General features: G+C 35.0%; 1 long non-coding RNA gene across 1 annotated transcript; it reads left to right on the plus strand.

Annotated features, from left to right (window-relative positions):
- Window positions 1-5,184: 5,184 nt before the first annotated feature.
- Window positions 5,185-8,136, plus strand: LOC118274226 (uncharacterized). The gene is made up of 4 exons (XR_007705408.1): window positions 5,185-5,906; window positions 6,122-6,329; window positions 6,481-6,669; window positions 6,977-8,136. It is a non-coding gene; the product is annotated as an uncharacterized LOC118274226 (long non-coding RNA).
- The last annotated feature ends 6,118 nt before the right edge of the window (window positions 8,137-14,254 follow it).

Genomic DNA, 14,254 nt, shown 5'->3' on the forward strand with positions numbered 1-14,254 from the left:
ATATTATACATAAAAAACTTCCTCATGAGTTACTCTATCTATTAAAAAAAACCGCATCAAAATCCGTTGCGTAGTTTTAAAGATTTAAGCGTTCATAGGGACATACAACATGACACATGACAGAAAAAGCGACTTTGTTTTATACTATGTAGTGAAGTAATGTAATAAGTATAAGTATATAGATTACCGATAAAATATGAACAGAATACCTGAACAAAATTATTTTTAAATTATTATCTATCATGAAGCTTTACAAAGAAAATTCCTAGACCACTTAAGACTTTATCTAGAAAATACGTTCGAAGAAAGTCTTATAATATAAACTGAGAGTAAGTCAAGTTCATCTTCATCATAATAATTATTTGACAAGTAAACCTGTGTTCCAAGTATTTTAGCCATAAAATTTTATAATAGACAAGACTGATAACAAAATAAAAAGGCTAAGCCTTAACTTATTTCATCAAAATTCGTTTTGTAGGCCACAAATTTAAAACTTTATAATTTAACAGTCTCGGTGATAAACTACAAAACGTCTTTTTAAATTTTTCATTTGAAATTAAGTTTTATTACTGATTGAGAAAAGGTCTAAAATAGGTTGTGCTTAGTTGACAATTTAGGGCCTATTTTAATAGTGTTTAACTTATTTCGTGAGCGTTTTGGACTTAAATATTTGAGTACTGAAACAGTTTAGTTAGATGATATTTTACTTGCTAAGTGACTTTAAGCTTTAACTGTGTCAGCAAAAGGAATAAGGGCTACCAATTTCGCTCACCAGATGGCGGTGATATAGCAAGAGGTCTGCTTGTCAAGCTAATGTGAAACTACATATTTGACACCTACAATGATTTGATAATCGGACATCATGTCAGCGCCGTCTAGTAAATAAATAATATTAGAACTTGAGACGGAATATTTACCATGTTTATTTATGTCTGTGAGTTTCTGATATTTCAGCACTGTTGCAAGTGCCATGATTACGAATGAACTGTGTGATCAGATCAGATATCCCGTCTCAAGTTCTAATGATAGTGTTAGTGATCATGTCAGTTTAATAAATAGTAGTATTGCCGAAACGAAGTAAAAAGTATATGAGTTGTGTTTAATGGAGTGAAGAAAATAATTTATGATTTGTTTGCGTAAATAAAATAGCCAATGAAAATTAAACAAAATGTTGTCTAATAAAGCTAGAAAACCAATTTAAGGGAATCAACTATGCATTTTAAATACCCATTTTAATACATATAAAGTGGTGGAATTTAAATTGAAATGATGTTTTTATTTTTATTTAATGCAAAACTAGACCAAATGGCTTAAGGTTGTGTACGAAAATCTGGCAAAAATGGCGTAAAATTATTTTTTCAAAGCTTCTTTGTTTGATATATAGTTGTATATTGTACTTTTTAACCCGCTGTTTAATCTCAATATTGTTTGTTTATGCGTCAGACAATGGAATAAAAAATATGGCGTACTATAAAACATTACAATGAACAGCAAAATAGTAAATTTTATCTTTATTGTTGCCGTCGAAGTATTAATAAATTGAGTAAACATTGTAAACTATCTATCAGAAATATGTTTTTCTCGTATTTTAATTTGTAAACATATTTTCAATGTGTTGGTTATTGGAACATACCTAATTTCATACATATTAATCAGATTTAGCGCCTGTTTCACCACCTTCATATAAGTGCTCGATTAACTTATATGACAACTAGTGCATACAGATTACGTTCTTAATATCCAAAGTTATCTGATACATAACGGCTATCCAGACATTGTGCAAACAAGTCCTTAATTTTATTGAGGCTACAGCAAGAAAAGTACTAATACCTTTCTAGTCTAGTTTATATCATTTTAAGGCTTTTTGTTACTTATTATGTTTCATTTCATCATTATTGTAAAGGCTTTTCCCTTGATTCTATAGATCTCTACACCATCTCAGTTAATTAGATAAATGTTAAGATATACAGAGCCCCATGCTTCTTCAAAAATAAATTATCTCATGGTTTAAACGCCGTTTTGTATATAATTTATAGCCCTCTGGGATGTCATCCTTCCTACTAAGTATCAAAGTACCCCACCTTATAAACCAAAGGGGCAGTTTCCTTGGCATATGTTTTGAAAATGTCAACATAAACGTATTTAGACAATGAATATGCGTCCGGTCCCCGGGTCCCACCACCAAATGCTTTTGTTAAAATTTATTTTATTACTTGAAAAAGGGAAAATGTTAATCTTCTTAGTCGAGTTTTTTGTACAATCCGCGATTTAATGAAGTACGGTACGTATTTCTACTGGATTTAGATTTTTCTTTTTTTTCGGTTTTGTTTTTTTTTTTTGTTTTGGATAGTCCGAGTTGCTATTCGATGTTAATTGTGTTTGTTTCACCGAAATAAAGATTTAAATTGTAAATCTGCTGTTTTGTTTTTAGTTCACAGAGTAATAAGGTTTTCTCTGAATCATTAAAAAATTCACTGTTAACTATCGAATAGACTTCTAAACTGTTTTGAAACTATTACAAAACTTCGATTCTAGACTCCGTGATAACTAACTGAACATACCGAAAATAACTCAAGTCTCATCATTTACAATGTTTCAACGTACCTTGAATAAAAATATTTAAGACTGACGTTCGAATATTCAAACGCCACTGAATTTTAAGACGCTATCAAGAATAGTTCTGTCTCTACAGATTCTTTATAAAAGACAGAGATAGCACGATATTATTTAAGTATAACTTAAAATTGAGTAGCGTTTCATTATTTCAGTAAGTACGACAACGATTATGTCGACGCCCTTTTTCCACACTTTTCTATAGGCCAAGATCAGTAATGAGAGTATGGAACGTGTACTTAACAACAGGCTCCTGGCATACCTTGAAGGTAACGACCTCCTCAGTGATCAGCAGTATGGGTTTCGCCGCAACCGATCCACTGGGGACCTTCTTGCGTATGCCACCCACATTTGGAGCGAGGCCATCGAGAAGCACGGGGAGGCAATAGCGGTCTCTCTCGATATATCGAAGGCCTTTGACAGGGTTTGGCACGACAGCCTTATCGGCAAGCTTCCTGCATATGGACTTCCCGCTGATCTGTGCAGATGGATTGCAGACTTCCTGAGGGATCGGTCAATTCGAGTAGTCATTGATGGCTGCTCGTCTGACCAATTTGGCATCAACGCCGGAGTCCCTCAGGGGTCAGTACTTTCAGCAACGCTCTTTTTGCTGCACATCAACGACCTGCTTAAGCCCGGTATCTTTGGGTATGCAGATGACAGCACAGTTGTTGAAAGGTATGTGTCCGATGCGCGGAGTAGCGGAACACAGATCCGGTCTCAAAGAGAATCCATGGTCGAACGGTTGAACTCGTCCTTGAAGGCGGTTTCCGATTGGGGTGACGCCAACTTGGTCAAGTTCAACGCTACCAAAACCCAGGCGTGTCTATTCTCTGCCAAACGGAGTCAATTCCCGCTGGCTCCGACTTTCCGAAATGTGTCCGTTCCGGTAGCGGATCGTCTTGAGCTTCTGGGCGTAACTCTATCGCCAACGCTTAACTTCGGCTCTTATATAGAGTCGAAGGCGCATCTGGCTGGTAGGAGGTTGGGTATCCTCTCGAAGGTGAGACGGTACTTCACACCGAAACAACTGCTGAGCCTGTACCAAGCGCAGGTTCGGTCATGTATGGAGTACTGTTCTCACCTTTGGGACGGCTCGGCCAAATACCAGCTGGATGCGCTCGAACACATTGAAAGGCGTGCCAAGAGGCTCATCAATGACGATGCGCTTGTGGAGGCCCGGCTTCAAAGCCTTGAACACAGGCGCAAGGTCGCAAGCCTTTCCGTTTTTTACCGGATACATTTCGGAGAGTGTGCGGGGGAATTGCACAACTTGATTCCCCCTAGTCCTTTTCATCATCGAACCACAAGACAATCGGCGAGGCGTAACCGCTTCATGGTAGATATCCCACCCACTCGCACGAAGCGCTTCGCTTCAAGCTTCCTTGTGCGAACTGCTAGGGAGTGGAACTCCTTGCCGGAGTCTGTGTTTCCTGATGGGTATAACTTGGGTGTCTTCAAGGCCCGAGTGAATAGGTTGCTTATGGGCAGACGTGCTCCACCGTAGGCCGTATCATCACTTACCATCAGGTGAGATAGCGGCCAAACGTCGACCCATTAAATGTAAAAAAAAAAAAAAAAAAAAAAAAAGTAATATCAAGGAAGCAAGCTGAAATAAAAGCCAGCCTATAGGAAAAGGTTGTTGCCCTATAAAAATATTCCCTTTATACGAAGCGATATTTTCATCAAAGCTGGCTAGACAAAGACCTATTATTGTAGCGAAGATTTATTTACAATAAACAAAACGACTTTGTTTCTTTTGTAACATTTTTCGGGTTCCGTTATCATACAATTATAAAAGGGGCCTTACTTTACGACCGCGGGATTTGTAATATAAAAAAATGCTGAAATAATGCTTTGTTGTTGTAAAAACATTTGAATAAAACAAAAAAAAAATCTTTAGTTATTTCAGAAGTTACATTCATTGTATACTAGATGTTTTTTTGCCACACTCAGAGACATTTAATGATTACACATTATAATGATAGACATTTGATGATTTTGTATCGAAAACAATAGCAAAGGACTTGCTTACCATTAAATGACTCCTAAGTACGGCGGTTAGAGTAAGTTACCTATAAGTTCATTTCATACAGAAAATAAAATTAATGGGTACTATGGCTGTGAATGACCGCCCCTCAAGTAGTACAGAACCCTTCACACAATACATAGATGTGTACTTAAGCACATTTTATAGAAAAACACCATCATAAATCATGATGGGCTTTCGATAAAATATACCCACATGGAGTATTAGATGGGTGTATTGACCGAAGGTGCTTCGAAAGGTAATTCGGCTTTAATATTCGAACGTACCATAACCTTGTGACACCATTTATTAAAGGAGTACAAAGAAGACACAGACATAGGATTTATGTTCTTAAAAGTAGATATACACTATGTAAGTTTAGTAACCTCGTTTTTATTCTGTTATTGTATCGGGACCCTATAAGTACTGTTCCGATTCGCTCTTGGTATATTTTATAGGAAAAACATTATCATAAACAATTATGGGGTTTCATTGGATGTCTTTGTAATATTACTAGGAATATATAAAGGAGAATGGCAGAATTCGTACAGCATACGTTTTTTGGTGTTCCCTGATAAAATTTGTACCACTTATTGAGGCAATTAAACCATTCATTTTTCTGTAAAAATAATATTTTTAGAAGCTGGGGTTTAGCAAATATATCAATTAAAAGATTTTAGTAACGAAACGTAATATAATGCAACGAAACGTAGAAGACATGTTTAGTTAGTTGCCATTAATAAAATATCAGAAGGCTCGAAATGATAAATAAATATTTTTAAATAGAAATAACAGTAAATATAATTTACCAATTACAGGTTATACCTTAGAATATATAATTAATGCATATATATGCATAGAATCTTTATATTTATAGGAATTATTTTTGCCATCAATATTTTTTTTTGTAATGGCAATTATTTATTGACAGGTTCGTAAAATCCCTAATCTTTCAAAGTCTGTCCAGTTTTTTGCCGTTGTTTTGTTTTGGATTGTAGTTTGTAACTTCATCTAAACAATTTAGCAATTATCTGGCCATTTTTACGTTGAGTTGAGCAACTGCTTCTCCGTTCTCTATATGTTGATACTACTTTCGCGAAAGGACGCTTTATTATTGTGTTGTGTGTTACGTGTTTTATTGAAAATGACGAGTTTGCAATGCATCAATTGCAATGTTCGCTTGTCCCGAAGAAGAAGACACGCTTTATCCAATGACGGTGAAGATATCGTCAACACTAATCGTCTGTGGACATATCTTAGAGATGTAAGTAGTTTCCACATAACATTGTGTGTACGAATGGGCCATAGTTACGAACTTCAATAACTTTTACGCGTGATATCACACTAAATAAACACATAAGTAATCGGTAACTTGTATTATTTACTTGCCTTACTTAGTTTGCATAACACTATAATTTATTAGTACCTATTATTTTGTTTAATGGTGAGCCATACTCAAAATCATTTAATTATTTCAAGATTACACCAGATGACCAAGTTTACCATGAATGCTGGCAGCTAGCTAGTCATTCATGTTCTTCTGATAATATGCCGAGAAGACACATAGGCCATCAGTGTTTGTGTTGTATGTGGACAACCCATACTAAGAATCAGGCAATGCAGGATTTTGATTGAAGAAGAACAAAGAACGGCTTACACAATTGCTACTTGGATCTAACCACGACAGGTATAAATAAGAAGACATGTATTATAACTTTTATCAATTCGGTATTTTATTTATTTGAAATAAACTAAGAAATCAAACAATGTAAATATTTTCCATTAATAGCATGTATGTTTAAATGAAAGCTTTTCTTTATTTATATTATTTATTTTAGCTTCATCCTGAAGATAAAGCTTGTGTGCGGTGTTGGTTAAGAGCGAGAACTAAGGATACTTCACTAAATGAAGATATTCAATCCGTTGAACCTAATCAGCAGAAAAGTGATAATTCTGAACTGATGTGTGCTGCATGTGGTCAAAGTCTTACTCCCAACAACACTGCTTGTTTGTTGGAGCACCAGCAGGTATATATTAATATGAAATAACATATTTATAGTAATTAGCTTCTAAAAACGCAATGCAAAGAGCAATTACAATTTTATGTTGCTAAATGTAAGACGCTAATGATGTTGGCTCTACTAACAACAAAAGGATACTGGTCTTTCCATTCTCTACTCCAGTGAACAATAAATATATTTAGTATTTTGGAAAGGTAAAAACCAATCATTGTGTGTCGAGATTTATTCTCTAGCCTGGTCATGTTTTGCGCAATTTATATCTATCATATGTAAATGCTTAATTTTGAATTACATGAATGTTATTTATTTACAGACACCTTCCATTAATGAAGTTTGTGAAGTTTGCTGGGGCCAAGTATGCAATTTGAACTTCTATGTTCCAGATGGTCTATGTTGCTTCAAGCTAAAATAAAATCCTGCCACTCTTCTCCTAGAATTTATTTTGTTTTCATAGTTGCAGAAACAAATATGAATAGCCGGGACACAATCAAAAGTGATTGCTGTAATTGTATTGTAGGTTTAAGAACAGTGGGATGCTACTCACATGTTATGAGCATTCTTTGGTATTTGAGTTATGCTTGCCATGAGGGTATGAGCCGACCTGCCCCTTTCTTGGATGAAGTAATATTAAGAACCAATCAAGTAATTATAAGAAAATAAAATAAATGAAATTCCTACAAAAACTAAGTTGTTTTATTTACCTACACTGAAAACTTCATCAGCTCTTAATCATTATCAAACTATTCTAGACCGCTGCTGGACATAGGTCACTCCTTAAGCACCCTACTGAATGGGTAAATTCTCATGTCAATTTATCAACTTCCTATATTCTTTTTCATTTAAACAATGTTTATGTGCTTAGTGCTTACACATGATAAAGAACAAAGGGTAATGTTGGGACCACCTCTCAATAGTAATGAGACACCCTTCTATAGATAAATATTCTCAAACTGAATAAACTTACTAAAGTACTACAATTAAGCTTAAGCAATTAACCTTTTTTATGCAATAAATTGGTAAACGAGCAGACGGATCATCTGATGGTAAGCAATCGCCGCCGCCCATGTACACCTGAGGCGTTAGAAGTGCGTTGCCGGCCTTTTGGGGGTTCTGAATTTAAGGGTTATTAGGGAAGGGGTAATTGCGCCTCCGGTAACCTCACTCACTCAACGAAATACAACGCCAACGCGAAACAAACTCTTGACAATGATGATAGTAGCTTACTTTTTTACAAGATAAATGTTCCATAAGTCATTTCTTATCTTCCTACTCTTTCTCCTTCCGAAACACGAAGGAAACTTTCTATGATGGTCACCCATCCACACACCAAAGTCGGCAAGGGTTGCTTAACCTTGGCGATTGACCTGTGCTTTTGATATTATTAACAACAAGCTTCTCTACTAGCCCATACCTACTATATGTATATTCTACCTTATAAATAATATGAAAATCTTGTAAAATATCCATATTTACAGAATATTCGTGTATTAAAATCGGTATCCCGTTCGTGTATTTATTTCGTCGGCCGGCAGGCACACGACACCCCCCCCCTGGCCATAGACAAACCTAACCTCAAACATAAAACTGGCTATATCTCTTATCTCCCAACTTCTAAAAATCTGAGAATTTTTATAGGGCTTTCCAATCATGTTTACTACCAATTAAACCCAAAAATATTCGGGAACACGAAAATTTTTTGCTGTACGAAACTCCCATACAATCCTGCCATTCTCCTTTGCAATTGTAGGTAAGTATTATTTTGAAGAATAATAACAATTGACGAACAGTCTTGGGATTAAAATTGTATACATTGCTATTTGGTAGAGTGGGGATGGATTGGCCACAGTTTCTAAAGAAACTCATTCGCATTCCTAAATAAGCCTTGGTGTAGAATTCCCTAGGGAAAAAGGAAGCATGGTCGTCCTCTGCAAACCTAGCGGCGTACTGTAGCAGCGGAAGCGGCGAGCATCGACATGATGTGGAGCGAGGTGAAGCGGGAAGCTCAAGACCGATCGAGATGCAGAACCTCTGTGGACCCCATGTAGAAGATATAGGACCTTAAGTCAAGTATAAGTTAAAGTTTACATTATCAATATTATCTGTCAATCAATATAATATAGGTAGTACAAAGATTCCTTACTGCAAAAAAGTGCTGGTTGCTGTATAGATTTTTTAGTACCTACAAAAGTATTTTACATAACATAATAATATATCTAAAAGGTGTGAGTAAAGTTGTCCCTATCCTTAACAAAATTTATGAACTTTTTGGAAAGTTTTTGATCCCGAACTATATTTTCTACGTTTTTATTGCAGACACCACTCAGGGTGAAACACTATTTCACGTCAGGTGAACATACTAACACACACACACACACACATACATAAGAGCATTTCTACATAAAAACAGAACACTAGAAACTTCTACGAGAGTAGCTGGTTTTATTTACATGTGTAAATAAAACAGCGGATGAACTGCGAAGAATACATTACCCTCCTTACGGGGCAGTCGGGTAATTTACTAAACGTTATTGATTCGTGCAATTTGACGCGTTGCCAAAAATACTTCAAACTCCTTCCAGTTTCCAAATTCCAGGTGACTTTAGGATCCCGATCCGGAGCTGCGGACAACGTAAATGGTTACCGGGGCTCCGGTTTTTAGTCAGTAAGAGTCTGACACTCCCTACCGCCTCGCCCAAGGCGGGAGAAATCATTTGATGATTTTCCCTCCCTCAAAAATAAAGGTGATTTTATGATCTGACGCCGAGAGTCAATAAACGAAAATACTCCAAAAGTTTAATTTTAGAGAAAATACGGAAATGTCATTTGAATAGAGTATCCAAGATTTTCCATTAAAATAAACAAAAGTTTGTAATTCGAAACGTTTTGATCAAAAAGCTAAGGGAAGTGAAATCGTGGTGTATAAATAGTTTCACTCAAGAGTTTTTGGATCGGATCTCATACAATGTAATTGATGCTACGTCTATAGCCAAAACAGAATTTAATCTGTCCCAATCGGCTTTTATCTAAATTGTATAAAACCAATTTAATTTTGAGGTACTCCGTAGAGTACTGTCTTGGGTGTAAGTGCCAATATTTCCAAACTGTGTGCTAATGATCTTTATATTGTCTAGATTATTTTATTACGCAGATATTTTTATTAATTAGGAAAGGTTATTGAATAAATACTATTCAGACCTTATTGAAAATAGCCTTATAATCGCAAATGTGTTTTAACTGTTTAATGTACGCGTCCACAGGCCTGCATCGTACGCATCGCATGCAACGGATTTTAGTTTGTCTTGTATAGAAAATCATACAACTACGTCCACTGATCACTGATCAGCAATGCCTACATGCGATGCATACTGTTGACGTTATACGGAATGCGTACGATGCGTAGGATGCGTACGATGCGGGTCTGTGGACGCTTGCCTTTAGTCAACTGAAAGAATAGTTCACTATTTAGTATTTGGCATGTTTACATTTAATTTTATTTGGTGATAAATCGAAAGACTTTTTTCATACCAACAACGACATCTGCGTAACTTATATCATACGTAATGGCTCCTTGTATATTCTTGTTAACACGTCAATTTTTCAAATCAGCTATGACACCATATTTTTCAATGTTTTTCACGCCAACTGAATTGTTTTTACTTGGTAAGACTCTATGTGTGCACCGCTGAGTTCATTGACCCCTTCAACCATGGCTATATATTATTATTATCGTTCTGTAACACATTGTATAATCCCCCACACTCACTCTGATTAAACCTCGTACGTTTCGAGATAATGTGCTAACATTTATCACTGGCTATCCGACAACAAAACCATGTTTTATTTTCCCTTCAACTTTTTCTTTGGATAAAAAACTAGGATTCTGACTCGTATATTGTCTTTTGTTTTTTTCTTGGACTAGGTTTGATATACGTCGAACAATATATTATTTTGTATATACTCGTATAATACAATGTGATAGGGGTGGAACTTCTAACCCGTTAAGGCTGAGTACTACATCTAATTTTATCGACAAAAAAAATAATATTGAACCCCTAATTGAAAATATTGAAAAATAGCGATTTTTTCGGTGAAAATAATTCAGAAATGTTTTTTTTTTCTCACCAAAATATTATCAAACATATGAAAAAAGTAGTGAATTAGCTACCGTTTGTCGTTTTTTTTGTTTCGTTTCACCCCTATCACATTGTATAATATGTCAACCTACTCTATTAAAATTCCCATGACTTAACATTTTGTTTCGTACCTATGTAGGTTAACGTGGTGTTTTATCGTTTTTTAAACATTGACCCACACTAAGTATATCTTCAGTGCCGTCAGTGCGTTTAAAAATATACAACTTCACATACACATGACACTCAGACCCGGAACAACAATTTGTGGATCACAGAAAGAGTTGTTCCATGCGTAAATCGAACCTGCCACCTGATTGACTGCAAGCATTTCTGTTGAATAAATAGTCTCGTGTTGAATTCCCCGGTTAGACAAAGTAGCATTGCATATTTCTTTTAGCAATGAGCTTAGAATTATGCAATGTTTGGAACATTGTTGCTTGTTTTTTATAGTTTGTGTGAGATAACTGTCAGTCTGCTATGTATACGTTAGTAATTTATAATGTGTACAGATTTCTTTTGTTATCATGATTTGTGGGCGAATCTAGAACTTTCGCAAACTCTCAGTTTCTTCCAGCCAACAACTGCCTTTATTTACGATGTACAGAGTATATGTATTATGTATTCTGTGTAGAATGTTTGAAACCACTGGGTAGAAATTTAATTAATTTCCACATAGCGCCAATTATCTGTAAAAATAAATGTAAAGTTTATTTTTTCGGATAAAATAAAGTTATTTGCATAGTGTATGGGCGTAACTGAACGTAATTTCATCATAGGATTGAAATTTCTTTTTTATTACATTTTTGGGTTCGTGTTTAATTAATGAAAAAATAACTTTACTGAATTTTCATTTAAAAAGTAATCATTGCAGTTTTTTAAAAATATTTTCGCTAAGAACATTACAGATTACACGTACATAGTAAATAAAAATCGTTCGCACTCGTAACTCCAACAAAACTTTCTAATTACTCATCAAAAAAAAAAACTCGAGCGTATGAACAGCTTGTCTAATTCATACTCAAAACTCACATATGTGTTAGTCTGTTTACACACGCGTCTGCGTTCGCCACAGACTATTCAATATTTCTTGGTGTTTACGAAAAAAAAAAAGAAAAACACAGTTTTTTCCGTATCCCGTACCAAGGTTAATTTATATTACTCCGTGATATTACTACGATCACTTTGAAGTTTTTGAATGTCAAGAGTGACGCGTGTCGTTTTAAGATAAATCGTCTGTAACTAGCCAGACATATGTTCTAAACATTTTAGTGTATTTAATGAAAAATTGTTTTGTTTTTTGTTTATGTTTTCCCTTCGATTAGCAGTTTTACGATCGAGTGCTAGACGGTGTAAACAATTAACTAGTGAACATACTCGTAATATGTTGTTTTACAGAGTTGCTGATTTCCATGTGGATTGGAAACCGGATGAAACCCAGTTTGTTATTGTTTCTGATAAGTGCTAACCGCCCAGTATTATTTAGTACTAACTTCTGCTAACGGCCCGTGTTACCGTGGGATAAAATCTTATCACCCAAGTCAGCAGTACAGACAAGTACAGACAGGGTATAAACCCTGTCTGTACTTATACCAAATTTCCTTAGAATATATTCAGTAGTTTCAGCGTGATTGATGGGAAAATTTCTAAACAAACAAACTTTCACATTTATAGATAATATTAGTGAGATGGTGTAATTAATAATTGTTATAAAATCAGTAACGTAACAAAACTTTTATAAAAAATATGGTCATTATGCCAATTTTCATAGATCATATTTTTGACAACTTTATCTTACCAAATAAACATAAACATCAAATATGAATGCTATTGAATTTAAAACAAATATAAAACCTAACTAAGGTAATTAAAAATAAGGTTCAAAATAGGTTAACGACCCGCCATTTAGCAAACCCATATAGCTTTTTGTCGGCACATTCATTATATGTATAGAAGTACACTGGTTTAATTTGATTCGTTATATATATATATATCTATGTCAGATATATATATCTATGTATATCTGGTTACAGGCTAACAAAAGGAAATAATTAGAGCGGAATTCGATGCTCCACTTGTTATTATGAAAATTACGGATTAACGTAACGTAATTTCCGTATAAAGCTTAGTAACTACTTATGATTTGGCTGGAAATCCATTGAGACTGCCGATTAATAAAATTTCCAATTTGCTTGATCATGGTATTAAGTGGTTTGTGTTTGTATTTGAAACAAAATTATGAATTTAATTGTAGCAATTAATACTTGTATTAACAATAATAGGACACATTTTTTTGTTTTAATTCGGCTGTAATGTTTTTACCCGACTGCGCCAAAAGGAGGGTTATGTTTTTCGAGAGTATGTATGTATGTATGTATAATTGTTTGGCACGCTCTGCAGCCTAAACGGCTTGATGGATTTTGGCTTGAGAGGTGTCGTTAGATTCGTATTTACTGTGAGTGATACTGGATATATCAAAATAATAAAAAACCCGACTGCCCGACTTTCTTTACGGTCGGTAACGCAGTCGGGTATTTTAGATTTTTAAATTACCTTTTTTTTCAGCGGAAGTCGCTGAGACCAAAACTCCTGAAGATGCTCCGTGGAGGAGCAAAGTCAAAGTCAAATTCGAATCATTTATTCCAATTAAACCATACTTTTAAACCTTTGAAACGTCAACAAATAAAGAAACAAATAATAATCTGTCAGTCAGTGAAGCTAGGTGCTCATTTCAAAGTGTAGGAAAAAAACGAGCAAGAGTGAAACATATTATATCGAGTGTGGTTCGAGTGTTTGGTTGTGTGTGTGTTTATGTGTTGCACCTATGCTGTGTGAGCATTTGTTTGCGGGCGGGAGTGTGGTGCTACACTAGACACACCGCATGCTGAAAATACATCTACTGCGGAATTAAAACTAAAGAAATTGTCGTATTGTTAGTTTACCCTGGATTAAAGCAAAGTAACGTCTGATTCTATTCTAAATGCAATTAATATTGTTGCTTTATTTTTTTTTCTTGACTAAGTAAAGTAATCAAGTAGTTTTTTTTTACTATATTGAACTAAATGACTATGGCTAAATTATTATCAATTACCCTAAATATGTACCTATCATTGTTACTATGGGAATTAAATAAAAGGCTTATTCATTTATTTTGGTTTTTATACTTGAGTAGTCGCCATTGTTGTTTTGTTTTTTTACTGGAATAGATTCCAAGTACCTACGACTGCGCTGAATACATTTCGCCGAGTAGTGGTGACTAGTGGTATTACTTACAATACATTGTAAGTTAACTGCAAACTTGTAAGTTGTTGTAGTTCATGTTATCATGAACTTCGTAACTATAACTTTCTGGATGACTTTTACGCCATCATGCGCAAGCGATGTGCCTCGATGCTGCGAAGATTTAGGGTCAGCACTAACAGTATTCTCGCCACCCTGGCGGACAAAATTGATGGTCCATT

This window comes from Spodoptera frugiperda, chromosome 7 (genome assembly GCF_023101765.2).
Source record: "Spodoptera frugiperda isolate SF20-4 chromosome 7, AGI-APGP_CSIRO_Sfru_2.0, whole genome shotgun sequence".
NCBI classification, from domain to species: Eukaryota; Metazoa; Arthropoda; class Insecta; order Lepidoptera; family Noctuidae; genus Spodoptera; species Spodoptera frugiperda.